Here is a 10,804-nt window from a genome sequence, read left to right on the forward strand (position 1 = left end):
AAAATAAGAACACATATGCATTGGAGGTTGGTGCTCTCATCCTTTTTTTTTAATTAACAGAGCCTTCAGTGGGTTCCCTATGGTTTAATGTTTCATGAAGCTTCTATAGTCCAGGCTCCAATCCTGAGAACCCTGATGTGAAAAACCCTGGAATGATCAAAGAGGGAAAGGTGTGTGAAGACCATCAGAAGTTACAGAACAAACAGTAACATTTGTGTTCACTCAAATCTGAAGTCAGAGAGTTGTAAATTCCTTGTGTGGACAAGGAAGAGTGGCTGTATCATACCAAAAAAATTTTAAAAACAAATGTATTTTTTGTTCAAAAATGTTCTTCCATTTATCTGAAAACTGAAACACATGCTTTTCCAATAAAAACTATGCCTTGATTAGAATATGGGCTTTTTTCATTTTAAAGCCATATAATTAAAGTAAAATTTTTCATCTTAAGCTTACATCTCTGGTCTTGGGTTCGAGAAAATAAAGTCTATGGATATGTTGTTAAAAGGAAAGGACCAGTGGCATTTCCTGAGCACCTAGTATGTGCCATCCACTATGTGATACATTCTTTATGTGCATTGTCTCATTATCTCATTCATCCTCACCACTCTGCTCTCTCTTGTCCAGGTCTTTGGACAAGGGAATTCCAGGGCCTAGCACATTTTTTTGGGCCCCTTCTGCTCCCTCAACAACATTAGCTCCTCCTCATTCCTCAGGTCACCTTGTTACTCTGCTCCTTCAAGACCCAGCTTGGCCCAAGTTTGCCCAGTTTCCCTGGTTTGTATTCCTTCAGCTGCAGTTCTTCCTCTAACATGCATTGCCATAGAGTATAACATTAGACTGTAATTTCTTTTCCTTATTATATTATAAGCTTCATGAGGACAGTGGCCATGTCTCTTCTATGAGTCCAGTGCATAGGCTAGTTCTTGGGACAGAGAATACCTCCCTACGATGCTGGTTGAAGGAACAAAAGAATGAGTTATTGAGTAAGCTAAGTATTATTAGTCCCCAGTCTTCAGATAAGGAAAATGAAGCTCAGAGAGGGTTAGTAAGTAGTCCGACCATAGTCAATGTTTGTAGGGTTTGAACCAAGTTGTCTGACTGCTCTTGCTCTTACTATTGGCAAGAATGACAGGGAGGACCCTGAAGTCCCATCGCCTGTCCTCTCTGACCTCACTTTGCTGTTCTATGGTAGGAAAGCATTAATGAAATACAAAGGCCTCAAAGCATCTAAGGCCAACCAATGGTGAACAAGCCCACAGTTAACCTTGAGCCCAAAAGCATCCAGAGCCTCTGCTAAGGACAGAGAATTGAGGTCAATAAATTTTAACATGGGTTTTCTGCATGTCTGCTGAGTGTTCCACTCACATGGTAAGCTTCGGGGAGTTTGGAGATGGGTACCAGAGACCTCTTGGCTCTCAGCTTGCTTTCAGGTGCTCCACAGTTTCCAAGATGACACATAGGTGGGTGAAATAGCTTCAAGTCGGAGGAGGTGATAAGCAGATGAGAAGGGCCCCTGGATGGAGTCAGGAGGCCTGATCCTGTCTTCTACTGTGATGTCTGGAGAGCTCCTTAGAGCTTTAGTTCCCGTACCTGCATAATTAAGCCAGTGAACTATAACTAGGACAGTCAGCAGGTCAGATCTGACCGTCAGATTTGTTTTTGTCCTGTCCATATATTATAGATTGAATTGTGTTTCCCCCCAAATGCATAGGTTGCAATCCTAACTTAACATCTCAGAATGTGGCCTTATTTGCAGATGGTGATCTTTACAGAGAGAATCGAGTTAACAACAGGTCATTAATATGGGGTCTAATTCAGTATGACTGGGGTCCTTATTGAGCAGTCATGGGTACAGGGAGAATGCCATGTGAACATGAAGATAGCTATCGACAAGCCAAGGGGAGAGGCCTGGAGCAGACCCTCCCCTCACAGCCAGGGAGCAAATGCCAGCACCTTGACAATAAATTTGCTTAAGCAATAAATTTGCTTAAGTCTATAACTCTGTTATGGCAGCCCTAGCAAACTAGACACTATTGTTGTTATAAATTTAAACACTTTGTGGTTTTCTCTCATTCCTCACCATTTTCTATTTCCTTCCCCCAGTCATTCAATCCATATATTTTCCCATCTGGTTCTTGGGGCATTTAAGTCTATCTTCCCTAGATAAAGACTATCCCAATGGTCTCCTTGAGTGCTCATATTTCATGACTATCCCCTGCAAGTCTTTAAAGACTAAGAAACAAGGGTGACATTCCATAAGAAGGTCTATTTGAGAACCTGGTAAAGGAGATGGAATATGCCCAAGCCACTGCTGTTTAATAATCAGCTCTTGTGGGGAGGGAGAGGGAAGCCCTGATTTGCAGCATTTGCCTGTTTCCCACCATGGCCAATTTCAAACTTTTGACATGAACTCATTGAAAGTGGAAATGGGAGGAAATGTGTGTTACTGGCTTTAGGAGGTGATGGGAATGACCAGCACACTACTGCCACAGCTTTCCCAGGGCTCTACAGGTGAGACATGGAATTCTCGGCACCTAAACACTTATTGCCTGAGCTCTTTAAAGCATGTGAGCTGAATGGAAGGAAACCAGAGTCTTAATCCAGCCTCTTCTTTTGACTCATCAAGGGAATTGGGATAAGCCTCTAGGCCTCAATGATCATCATTTGTAAAAGGTTTGAAAAAATTAGGGGCTTACCGGTTTGTTAGCTTGGCCTCTGCACCACTGAAGGTGGGGAGGAGGGCAAGTATGCAGGGCCCCCTAACCACTCTTCAACCAGAGGCGCTTTGCCTTTATGTGGTTCACATAGTGGGAATGTCAGTCAGGTTTGGTTAGGGTGGGGGAGGAGGAGGTTCCACTGCTTAGAAGAAAGGGTGGCTTCCGAGGTCCCTACTGCTGAAATGTTCATGCTCTTCCATGATTCTCAGTTGGAACTCTTAGCCTCATCCACAGACTTTAAAAAGCATGCACAGAAGGGTGTGGTTGGGGGGAAGAAGAGCCAACAGGGTGACCAGTTCCAAAGAACAAAGCAAAGGCTAGGGACAGGCCAAAACCACTGGATGAGCCCCAGTGACTCCACACATTTTCAGAGCATGTTTATTCCAAAAGGCTCCTTGGACAATTTATGTGAAGGGAGGAATATTTTTACCTATCTTTGGATGGTATCCAGGTTTAGGGTGGAAGGTGGCAACTGTTTAACAGCCCACGATAGCACTGCACAGCAATTAGGGCAGGAAGTGAAGAAGGCTGCATCGCCCTGAAACTGCCGAGGTAGAATTGAGGTCAAGAGAACACAGCCCCTCTGGATTGAACTCAGCCTCCTGCCCCAACAGGGTGTTCTTCACCCCTGATGGGACACCTGGAGAATAGGGGATGGTTTCTAAAGAGGAGAGTCCTTAAAGCTGTGGCCCAATGTAGATACCAGGGTGCAAAGACAGGTCTTGGGAACCGTATGTCTGGTGGAGAACAGGTTGAGGGGAGATTGCTGGGTCAGGGGACCAGGTAGCAGATTATAGAGATTGTTCAGTTGACAGATCATACATGATTCTCTTGGTTAGGAGTAGTGACAAGGATGGAGTTTGTTCTTAGGGGACTAGACACTTCAAATGGAAGATACCTTCTTGCCCAGACCTTCCAGCCTCTCCATTGTCCTCTGGGTTGGCCTTTGGGCTTGGCAGTTCCCAGGCCCAGGATTGAATCCAAGCCACACCTGGAACCTACACTACATGCTGTGGCAATGCTGGATCCTTAACCCACCACACCAGAGTAGGAACTCCACTTGCCTACTTCTTTCATGTCATATTTATACTTGGCACAGAGTATGATTGAGTAAACATCATCCATCCCGGCTATGGAACAGGAGTCCAACTTCCATGTGGGCTTAATAATCATGCCAAAGAAAAAAAACACTACTTCAAAAAGATGCATGCACCCCAGTGCTCATAGTAGCACTGTTTACAATTACCATGGCATAGAAACAACTTTATGCCCATCAACAGATGAATGGATAATGGAGTATTTTTCATCCAGGACAAAGAAAGAAATTTTACCATTTGCAACTACATGGATAGATCTTGAGGGTAATATGCTGAGTGAAATAAGTCAGACAGAGAAAGACAAATTCTGTAGGTTACCACCTACATGTGGAATCTAAAAAAATACAACAAACTAGTAACACAACAAAAAGAGAAACAAACTCACAGGTATAGAGAACAAGGAGTTACCAGTAGGGAGAAGAATGGGGGAGGGTCTATATAGGGTAGACGATTAAAAAGTACAAACTCTTAGGTATAAAATAAGCTATAAGGGGAGTTCCCAGTGTGACTAGTATCAATGAGGATGCAGGTTGGATCCTTGGCCTCACTCAGTGGGTTAAGGATCCAGTGTTGCTGTGGTGTAGGCCACAGACGTGGCTTGGATCCTGGGTTGCTGTGGTTATGGTGTAGGCTGGCAGCTGTAGTTTCGATTTGACCCCTAGCCTGAGAACTTCCATATGCCACAGATGTGGCCCTAAAAAGAAAAGAAAAAGATATTTACTCGCTAAAAAAATTAAAAAATAAAATAAAATAAGCTATAAGGATATGTTGCACAATAATAATTATAAATGGAGTATAACCTTTAAAAATTGCGAATAACTATATTGTACACCTGTAACTTATAAAATATGGCGAATCAACTATACTTCAAGAAAAAAAGAAAAAAAGGAAAAAAAATCATGTCAAGAAGCAGGACTTTTGAAAGAATTTGGATCTATTTTTAAAAATAGTCCAGCCTGGTGTCTTTCTTTCCACAATTGGGCAGGGGAGTTTGTGGAGGTGATGATGGGATTCTAGAGAAGTCAAAGGATTTTGGGGCTGGAAGAGGCCTTAGAGATTGAATTTGGGTCAGGGAAATTGTGTTGGTTCCACCTTTAAAATACAGATCCCATCTTCTCCTCCCTTCCTTTCTTTCTTTCTTTCTTTCCTTCTTTCTTCTTCCTTCCTTCCTTCCTTCCTTCCTCTGTATAATTGATTTATAGTGTTGAGTCAATTTCTGCTGTACAGCATAGTGACCCAGTCATACATATATATACATGTATATATATATATATATATATATATATATATATATATATATATATACATTCTTTTTCCTCATATCGTCTTCCATCATGGTCTATCCCAAGAGATTGGATATAGTTTCCTGTGCATCTACCAACCCCAAACTAAAAAATTTAGTGTCTACAAAGTACAATAATAATAATAATAATAATAATAATAATAATAATAATAAAACCATCAGCAGATCTGGAATTCCATCACTTTCACCCTCTGCAGCCATCCTTCTTGGATTGTTGTAACTACCTCCTACCTGGTCTCCCTGCTTCTACCCTTGTGCCCCTTGGTATATTTTCAGACTAACCCTTGCAGAACTTAGACCAGATCGTGTCACTCTGCTGCTGAAATCCCTGCTTTGGTATCCCATTTCTCTCACAAAGAAACCTCAGGGCCTTCCAGTAGCCTTCAAGGGCCTGCAGGACGTGGCTGTGCAGAGCTGCTGTGACTTAATCTCCTAGAACCTGCCATGGCTGCAGCCCCACCACGATGCTCCAGCCATGCTAGCCTCCTCCTGCTCATGGAATATGCTCCAGTTCAGGCCTTTGCTCACCCTGGCAGGATTTTCCAGGGTATCAGCTTGGTTAACCCCCTCTTCTCCCTCCCTTCTGGAGTCTGCTCAATCAGGGCCGCCCTGACTATTGATGTGTCAACCTGCAAGTCCTTCCCCACCACCCCAAACCTGACACTTGGGCTCCCTTTTATTTATTTTACTTTTCCTCCCGTTAGACTTAATACCTTCTAACATGACAGACAGTTCTCACATTTGTTGTGTTACTATTATCTCGTGTTACTACTACTTTTTTTCTTTGCGTCTCTGCCTGTTGGGATGTCAGCTCTACAAGGCAATGATCTTTGTCCCTTGTCCACTGAACTTTGCCTGCCTCTTGGTGAACCTGGCTACATGAAAGAGAATGTCATTACAAAGAATATGACATTTAAAAATTTTTTTGTTTCCAAGTAATTTTAAGTTTACAGAAGAATGGCAGAAATAGTACAAAGGGTTCAAATAATCCCTTGGCACAGATATGTTAACATTTTACCACCATGTTTCCTTTGAGAAGGTATAATGATGTTAATATTAGCATTCATAATGATAATAGTACCAAAATCATATGCTGACATCCTAACCCCTACAGTGGTATTAGGAGGTAGGGCCTTTGGGAGGTAATTAGGTCATGAAAGAGAAGCTCTTGTGAATAGGATTAGTGCCTTATGAGAGAGGCTCCAGTGAGCTCTCTGGCCCCGTTCACCTCCTGGGGACACAGTGAGAAGGCTCCAGCTGTGAACCAAAAAGTGGGTGTCACCAGAATTTCACCATGTTGGCAACTTGATCTCAGAATTCTCAGCTTCCAGAGCTGTGAGAAATAACTGTTCTTTATAAGCTACTCAGTCTGAGGTAGTTCATTATTGGAGCCCAAACATAATAAAATACTTGTGTACATCCTTCTAGGTTTGTGAAAGTCTTTATTATTATTATTATTATTATTATTATTATTTTGTCTTCTGTCCTTTTTTTTAGGGCCGCACCCACGGCATATGGAGGTTCCCAGGCTAGGGGTCTAATGGGAGCTGTTGCTATGCCACAGCAATGCCAGGTCTGAGCCACGTCTACGACTTACAGCACAGCTCACTGCAACGCCGGATCCTTAACCCACTGAGCAAAGCCAGGTATCAAACCCACAACCTCCTGGTTCCTATTCGGGCTTGTTTCCACTGCACCATGACGGGAACTCTATTATTAATATATACTTTTTCATGTGTAAGCCTACTGATCACTCTTCACATCTCTAAGATAGGGCAGGCAAAGACTACTGTACCCATGAACACATGAAAGTAGTCAGGCTCATCAAGGTCAGGTGATGTCATGCCCAAGGTCACACAGTTGGAAAGAACAGGAGCACAGCTAGGATTGAGCTGAGGTGTTCTAACTCCCTGGTGGTCACCAGCTCTTCTGCCCAGGTTATAGCCAACTCTCTCTCCTCTGCTTTTACCGTGGTGGCTTCCTGGGCCAAGAGTGATGACAAAGTGAAGATGGCAGCTGCCTCACCCGGGCCGGGATGTCCTCTGAACAGCTGTGAGCAGCTCTACAAAGGCCTGAGTCACCAAATTCTTGCCCTCTCCCCTGCACGTGCTCCCTTCACTCAGCGCCTCTGCCCTGTGCCCATGGCAGCGATGTGGAGACAGGCTGCCAGCCTGGGGCCAACCGTGGGGTCCTCAGATGCCCTCCAGCCTGGTGACTGAGATGCCATCTGGCACCCACCACAGCTGCGGGCCCTCCAGCCTGGCCCCAGGAAGCGGGAGGAGGGGAGCATGAGGAAGACAGGGGACAGACTTCCCACCTCTGGTCCAGGCTGGCACGTCTTCAGCTGTGAAATGGGGGAGCATAAAAAATTCTGAAATTGATCTTAATTTCTTGATCCTGAGTCATCTCAGCCCATGATTTGTCTTCAGGGAAGTCTCAAGCCTTGAACCCTCAATAGGAAAACCACCAGGCACAGGGACCCATCAGTAGAGATAAAGGAGGGGTAAGAGATGTCAAACAGAGAGTGGTCAAAGCTGCTATTAGAATTCACTGAGTTAATATAGGTAAAGCCTGTGGTCAGCAGTCAAAAAAATCTTTGCAACAACAGTGGTGAGAAGAACATCTGCTTTTGAGTCTCCTTCTGTGCCTGCCGGCCTTCCCAACACAGGCCTCATTCCCCCCCCCCCCCCCCCCCCGCCTCTGAAATTCTGCAATAGCCTCTGGTCACCAGTATCTTCTGGTTCCAACCCAATATTCCCTGGGGCTGTTAGAGAAATTTTCCTAAAACACAGTTTTGTCACGTTGCCCCTCTCCCTCACAGAATCCTTCAGTGACCCCGCTGCCTCCTGAGCTGGGTTCAAATGCCGCACCCAACAGTCAAGCGCCTCCACAAGCAAAGTCGCAGCTCATTTAGCCCAGTGCAGCCCACCTACTCCCCACACTCGTGCATTGCTTCTGGAAACCAACTCCTTGCTGTGCTCCAGGCAGAAGCAAGCTGTCTTTCCCTTTCCGAGCATGCTAAGATGGTAGAGTAGTTCAGAGATCCAGTTCTGGGGTCAGAAAACCCAAATTTGAGTAGCTGTGTGGTCTTGGGTAAGTTGCACAACCTTTCTGAGTTTCAGTTTCCTCATCTGTAAATGAGGGTTTCAACAATGGCGCCTCTTGTAGGGATGGTTGTGAGGATAAAAGAACTCTGGAAAGCAACTGATATACAGAGAATACTCGATAAATGCTCTCCTTATTTAATCCTTCTGCTGAATATGTCCTCCCTACCCCACACCTATCCTGCTTGTCTTTTAACCCAGTTCTGCCCGCCCCAATGAAACCCTCCCCATTGCTCTCTTTCCTTCACCTTCTGAGGCACTCCCTTCTTTCCCCTTCACAAGGTAGTAATCTGATTGGGCTTATTTTTCCACTGTGACTGCAAAGTCCTTGAGGGCAGAGAGGAACCTGTCACTCAGGTTCAGAGGTCCCTGTATCTCAGCATCTAGGACAGCGCCCAGTACCTAGAAGGTCTCAATCAGGAGGTGCTGAGTGAAAGAATAAAGGAATGAGATCATGGAAAGCTCAACAATGGATGAAGGCGCGAAGAAGGGAAGTGAGGAGAAGCCTCCCGATGACCTGGGGGTGTGATGTAACCTCCCCAGTCAGGGGCGGGGTGGGGTGGGGGCACAGGCTGTCTGAGCGTGGGCTCTGGGTTAGGAAATTTGACAACTGTCCTAGGGATAAACCTGCCGAAGCGGCCCTCTGTGTCCAGGACTGGAGCTGGGGCAGGGCATGATGCCCAGGCCTGGACAAGGCAGGGAGGGGCCGCCAGAGAGTGGGCTCTACTCTAGCTCAGCTCTAACTTGCTAAGGAACCTCGGAGGAGTTTCTTGGCTCTGAAGGGAAAGTAGGGGCCAGATCAGTAGTTCTTAATGTTGTCCCCAGAATGGCAGCATCAAGGTCCCCCAGGAGCTTGTTAGAAATACAGACTACCAGCCCAACCCTGAAATGCTGAATCTACAGCTTTGGGGAGGGGTCCAGCTGTCTGTGCTTTATCAAGCCCTTCAGGAGATCTGGGGAACCTTTGGATTTGAGAAACCCTGGGCTACATTGATGGGGCTTTGTTTGCTTTTTTGTTGGTTTGGTTTTTTGTAATTGAGGTGGACTCTGTTTTTGTTTTTTGTTTTTTTGTTTTTTTCCTCAGTGAAATCTCAGGCAGATGCCCAGTATGTAAAGTGAATTTAGAGCAGAGTCCCTTTTATCGATGGAAGGGCCAGGCCCACCCCCTCTGACTCTTCCCCACCAGGCACACAGCACACTGTGCCTGGTAAGTGTCATCCATCCAGCAGGCCTCAGACCAGTGATGGGCATGGAATTCTAGGCGTGTCAAACCCTGTGTTGCCGGTGGGCTGTGAGTCAAGAAGGCCCCCCACCCCTTGTGGGCTCCCTGCTCAGTGTCCCCAGAAGACACTGCTATACTCAGGAGGCCTGATATGGAGTGTGGAGGGTGGCCCTGAGGCTCCATGGTGCCAACCACAGTGGCTTCTGTCCTGAGGCTTCCCAATCAGTCGCTGAGCCACGTCTGAGCACGGGAGGCAGGAACTGCCCTGCGTTCTGGAGAGGTGGTCATCATGCTTCATTTTCACTCTGCCTGCTTTTGGAGACAAGGTGGCACTGCTCAGATTTTTATAGCCTCCCTTTCGTGAAGCCCAGCAGATCATGTGAAGCAGGCAAGAGGCCTGAAGAAATCCTCATCTGGACCCACAAACTCACTCTCTGCTGCTCCCCTCCTGCCATGTGGACTGATGAGTCACTTGAATTTCTTTTTTATTTCATTTTCTGAAATGAAGATGATGGTGAAGGGAAGCCTGCGGGGAGGTGGCGGGGGGTGTTGGGGAAACCCGTGGTTAGAGAACTTCGCAGAAGAGGCCACGTTGGTGGAGAAGCAGAAGGAGGAAGGCTCTGGGGACTGTTGGAGAGTGTAGATGATGGCTGGGACCTTCTCAGAGGTGGAGAACCAGATAGAGGCCAGAGCTTATTTCCCTGAGTGGAGGAGGTAGTGCTATTGGACGCAGCCTGCATCCAATAGCAGAGATCACACGACAGCAAGAGGATGGGAAGTGTGGGGTGAGCGGTGGGGATGTGGGAAAAGAGAGGCAGGCACCAGGGCTCCCAGCTTGGTGTGATCTTCCTGATTCCCTGCCGTGACACATGTGCCTCATGCAGCTGAGCAGAAGGACCTGGTCTAGATCGATGTCCCATACATTAATGGAACAGTGTCATTCTCAAAAGGAGAGGAAGTACCAGGCCATGGGCAGCACTGGAGTCTTCCCAATGAAGGGAGACCTCTTCTCTCGGTCCCAGCACTAAGGAAGGGGACCCATGTCCCTTCACATCTCTGTGCCTTGACTTCCACATCTGGAAATAGGAATAATAATAACATTGGCTCACTTAAAACAAACACATGAAGCAGGCATGATGGTATTAGCACCTTCCATTTGTCTAGGGTTAACATGCTTCACACCCCAGATCTCACTGATACTCAATTTATACAATTGATACTCAACTGATACTCAATTGACACAATCAAGCTTGGGTGCAAACAGTCTTCCCCGTGAGGAAACCAATATTCGGAGAGGTTAAGTGTTCTCCTGAGGTCACACAGCAAGTCAGTGGTGACCCAAGTTTTCTGACTCTCAGTTC

At 46.0% G+C, this 10,804-nt stretch overlaps 1 long non-coding RNA gene across 1 annotated transcript in view; it reads left to right on the forward strand.

The window, feature by feature from the left end:
- The window catches only part of LOC106508008 (uncharacterized), a 78,269-nt gene extending 77,877 nt beyond the window's left edge, over nt 1-392 (forward strand). The window contains exon 12 of the long non-coding RNA XR_014822653.1: nt 61-392. This is a non-coding gene — a long non-coding RNA (uncharacterized LOC106508008). The remainder of the gene's footprint in view (nt 1-60) is intronic.
- The last annotated feature ends 10,412 nt before the right edge of the window (nt 393-10,804 follow it).

This window comes from Sus scrofa, chromosome 13 (genome assembly GCF_054392235.1).
Source record: "Sus scrofa isolate SSC_HxYL_T2T_F1_AM1 chromosome 13, Sscrofa_HxYL_maternal_Yorkshire_Landrace_v2.0, whole genome shotgun sequence".
In the NCBI taxonomy this organism is placed as follows: domain Eukaryota; kingdom Metazoa; phylum Chordata; class Mammalia; order Artiodactyla; family Suidae; genus Sus; species Sus scrofa.